The following is a 5,998-nucleotide window of genomic DNA, read 5'->3' as shown; positions in this document are numbered from 1 at the left end:
ACACAGATTAATATTAACACACTCACTGACACACTGTGTATATCATGACCCACAGTCAGATACGCCCTGTGAAGTGTAAAACACCCCCACTGTCCTCAGTAATATTAACACACTGACAGAGAACACAGATTAATATTAACACACTCACTGACACACTGTGTATATCATGACCCACAGTCAGATACACCCGGTGAAGTGCAAAACACCCCCACTGTCCTCAGGAATATTAACACACTGACAGAGAACACAGATTAATATTAACACACTCACTGACACACTGTGTATATCATGACCCACAGTCAGATACACCCTGTGAAGTGTAAAACATCCCCACTGTCCTCAGTAATATTAACACAATGACAGAGAACACAGATTAATATTAACACACTCACTGACACACTGTGTACATCATGACCCACAGTCAGATACACCCTGTGAAGTGTAAAACACCCCCACTGTCCTCAGGAATATTAACACACTGACAGAGAACACAGATTAATATTAACACACTCACTGACACACTGTGTATATCATGACCCACAGTCAGATAACCCTGTGAAGTGTAAAACACCCCCACTGTCCTCAGGAATATTAACACACTGACAGAGAACACAGATTAATATTAACACACTCACTGACACACTGTGTATATCATGACCCATAGTCAGATACACCCGGTGAAGTGCAAAACACCCCCACTGTCCTCAGGAATATTAACACACTGACAGAGAACACAGATTAATATTAACACACTCACTGACACACTGTGTATATCATGACCCACAGTCAGATACACCCTGTGAAGTGTAAAACATCCCCACTGTCCTCAGTAATATTAACACACTGACAGAGAACACAGATTAATATTAACACACTCACTGACACACTGTGTACATCATGACCCACAGTCAGATACACCCTGTGAAGTGTAAAACACCCCCACTGTCCTCAGGAATATAAACACACTGACAGAGAACACAGATTAATATTAACACACTCACTGACACACTGTGTATATCATGACCCACAGTCAGATAAACCCTGTGAAGTGTAAAACACCCCCACTGTCCTCAGTAATATTAACACACTGACAGAGAACACAGATTAATATTAACACACTCACTGACACACTGTGTGTATCATGACCCACAGTCAGATACACCCTGTGAAGTGTAAAACACCCCAACTGTCCTCAGGAATATTAACACACTGACAGAGAACACAGATTAATATTAACACACTCACTGACACACTGTGTATATCATGACTCACAGTCAGATACACCCTGTGAAGTGTAAAACACCCCACTGTCCTCAGGAATATTAACACACTGACAGAGAACACAGATTAATATTAACATCCTCACTGACACACTGTGTACATCATGACCCACAGTCAGATACACCCTGTGAAGTGTAAAACATCCCCACTGTCCTCAGTAATATTAACACACTGACAGAGAACACAGATTAATATTAACACACTCACTGACACACTGTGTATATCATGACCCACAGTCAGATACACCCTGTGAAGTGTAAAACACCCCCACTGTCCTCAGGAATATTAACACACTGACAGAGAACACAGATTAATATTAACACACTCACTGACACACTGTGTATATCATGACCCACAGTCAGATACACCCTGTGAAGTGTAAAACACCCCCACTGTCCTCAGTAATATTAACACACTGACAGAGAACACAGATTAATATTAACACACTCAATGACACACTGTGTATATCATGACCCACAGTCAGATACACCCTGTGAAGTGTAAAACACCCCCACTGTCCTCAGTCATATTAACACACTGACAGAGAACACAGATTAATATTAACACACTCACTGACACACTGTGTATATCATGACCCACAGTCAGATACACCCTGTGAAGTGTAAAACACCCCCACTGTCCTCAGTAATATTAACACACTGACACAGAACACAGATTAATATTAACACACTCACTGACACACTGTGTACATCATGACCCACAGTCAGATACACCCTGTGAAGTGTAAAACACCCCCACTGTCCTCTGTAATATTAACACACTGACAGAGAACACAGATTAATATTAACACACTCACTGACACACTGTGTACATCATGACCCACAGTCAGATACACCCTGTGAAGTGTAAAACACCCCCACTGTCCTCAGGAATATTAACACACTGACAGAGAACACAGATTAATATTAACACACTCACTGACACACTGTGTATATCATGACCCACAGTCAGATAGACCCTGTGAAGTGTAAAACACCCCCACTGTCCTCAGGAATATTAACACACTGTCAGAGAACACAGATTAATATTAACACACTCACTGACACACTGTGTATATCATGACCCACAGTCAGATAAACCCTGTGAAGTGTAAAACACCCCCACTGTCCTCAGGAATATTAACACACTGACAGAGAACACAGATTAATATTAACACACTCACTGACACACTGTGTATATCATGACCCACAGTCAGATACACCCTGTGAAGTGTAAAACACCCCCACTGTCCTCAGTAATATTAACACACTGACAGAGAACACAGATTAATATTAACACACTCACTGAAACACTGTGTATATCATGACCCACAGTCAGATACAACCTGTGAAGTGTAAAACACCTCCACTGTCCTCAGGAATATTAACACACTGACAGAGAACACAGATTAATATTAACACACTCACTGACACACTGTGTACATCATGACCCACAGTCAGATACACCCTGTGAAGTGTAAAACACCCCCACTGTCCTCAGGATTATTAACACACTGACAGAGAACACAGATTAATATTATCACACTCACTGACACACTGTGTACATCATGACCCACAGTCAGATACACCCTGTGAAGTGTAAAACACCCCCACTGTCCTCTGTAATATTAACACACTGACAGAGAACACAGATTAATATTAACACACTCACTGACACACTGTGTACATCATGACCCACAGTCAGATACACCCTGTGAAGTGTAAAACACCCCCACTGTCCTCAGGAATATTAACACACTGACAGAGAACACAGATTAATATTAACACACTCACTGACACACTGTGTATATCATGACCCACAGTCAGATAGACCCTGTGAAGTGTAAAACACCCCCACTGTCCTCAGGAATATTAACACACTGTCAGAGAACACAGGTTAATATTAACACACTCACTGACACACTGTGTATATCATGACCCACAGTCAGATAAACCCTGTGAAGTGTAAAACACCCCCACTGTCCTCAGGAATATTAACACACTGACAGAGAACACAGATTAATATTAACACACTCACTGACACACTGTGTATATCATGACCCACAGTCAGATACACCCTGTGAAGTGTAAAACACCCCCACTGTCCTCAGGAATATTAACACACTGACAGAGAACACAGATTAATATTAACACACTCACTGACACACTGTGTATATCATGACCTACAGTCAGATACACCCTGTGAAGTGTAAAACACCCCCACTGTCCTCAGGAATATTAACACACTGACAGAGAACACAGATTAATATTAACACACTCACTGACACACTGTGTATATCATGACCCACAGTCAGATAAACCCTGTGAAGTGTAAAACACCCCCACTGTCCTCAGTAATATTAACACACTGACAGAGAACACAGATTAATATTAACACACTCACTGACACACTGTGTATATCATGACCCACAGTCAGATACACCCGGTGAAGTGTAAAACACCCCCACTGTCCTCAGGAATATTAACACACTGACAGAGAACACAGATTAATATTAACACACTCACTGACACACTGTGTACATCATGACCCACAGTCAGATAAACCCTGTGAAGTGTAAAACACCCCCACTGCCCTCAGTAATATTAACACACTGACAGAGAACACAGATTAATATTAACACACTCACTGACACACTGTGTATATCATGACCCACAGTCAGATACACCCTGTGAAGTGTAAAACACCCCCACTGTCCTCAGTAATATTAACACACTGACAGAGAACACAGATTAATATTAACACACTCACTGACACACTGTGTATATCATGACCCACAGTCAGATAAACCCTGTGAAGTGTAAAACACCCCCACTGTCCTCAGGAATATTAACACACTGACAGAGAACACAGATTAATATTAACACACTCACTGACACACTGTGTGTATCATGACCCACAGTCAGATAAACCCTGTGAAGTGTAAAACACCCCCACTGTCCTCAGGAATATTAACACACTGACAGAGAACACAGATTAATATTAACACACTCACTGACACACTGTGTATATCATGACCCACAGTCAGATACACCCTGTGAAGTGTAAAACACCCCCACTGTCCTCAGGAATATTAACACACTGACAGAGAACACAGATTAATATTAACACACTCACTGACACACTGTGTATATCATGACCCACAGTCAGATACACCCTGTGAAGTGTAAAACACCCCCACTGTCCTCAGGAATATTAACACACTGACAGAGAACACAGATTAATATTAACACACTCACTGACACACTGTGTATATCATGACCCACAGTCAGATAAACCCTGTGAAGTGTAAAACACCCCCACTGTCCTCAGTAATATTAACACACTGACAGAGAACACAGATTAATATTAACACACTCACTGACACACTGTGTATATCATGACCCACAGTCAGATACACCCGGTGAAGTGTAAAACACCCCCACTGTCCTCAGGAATATTAACACACTGACAGAGAACACAGATTAATATTAACACACTCACTGACACACTGTGTACATCATGACCCACAGTCAGATAAACCCTGTGAAGTGTAAAACACCCCCACTGCCCTCAGTAATATTAACACACTGACAGAGAACACAGATTAATATTAACACACTCACTGACACACTGTGTATATCATGACCCACAGTCAGATACACCCTGTGAAGTGTAAAACACCCCCACTGTCCTCAGTAATATTAACACACTGACAGAGAACACAGATTAATATTAACGCACTCACTGACACACTGTCTCTTTCATGACCCAGAGTCAGATACACCCTGTGAAGTGTAAAACACCCCCACTGTCCTCAGGAATATTAACACACTGACAGAGAACACAGATTAATATTAACACACTCACTGACACACTGTGTATATCATGACCCACAGTCAGATACACCCTGTGAAGTGTAAAACACCCCCACTGTCCTCAGTAATATTAACACACTGACAGAGAACACAGATTAATATTAACACACTCACTGACACACTGTGTATATCATGACCCACAGTCAGATAAACCCTGTGAAGTGTAAAACACCCCCACTGTCCTCAGGAATATTAACACACTGACAGAGAACACAGATTAATATTAACACACTCACTGACACACTGTGTGTATCATGACCCACAGTCAGATAAACCCTGTGAAGTGTAAAACACCCCCACTGTCCTCAGGAATATTAACACACTGACAGAGAACACAGATTAATATTAACACACTCACTGACACACTGTGTATATCATGACCCACAGTCAGATACACCCTGTGAAGTGTAAAACACCCCCACTGTCCTCAGGAATATTAACACACTGACAGAGAACACAGATTAATATTAACACACTCACTGACACACTGTGTATATCATGACCCACAGTCAGATACACCCTGTGAAGTGTAAAACACCCCCACTGTCCTCAGGAATATTAACACACTGACAGAGAACACAGATTAATATTAACACACTCACTGACACACTGTGTATATCATGACCCACAGTCAGATAAACCCTGTGAAGTGTAAAACACCCCCACTGTCCTCAGTAATATTAACACACTGACAGAGAACACAGATTAATATTAACACACTCACTGACACACTGTGTATATCATGACCCACAGTCAGATACACCCGGTGAAGTGTAAAACACCCCCACTGTCCTCAGGAATATTAACACACTGACAGAGAACACAGATTAATATTAACACAC

This window comes from Heterodontus francisci, unplaced genomic scaffold (genome assembly GCF_036365525.1).
Source record: "Heterodontus francisci isolate sHetFra1 unplaced genomic scaffold, sHetFra1.hap1 HAP1_SCAFFOLD_290, whole genome shotgun sequence".
NCBI classification, from domain to species: domain Eukaryota; kingdom Metazoa; phylum Chordata; class Chondrichthyes; order Heterodontiformes; family Heterodontidae; genus Heterodontus; species Heterodontus francisci.
Note: the sequence above shows the minus strand (reverse complement) of the source record.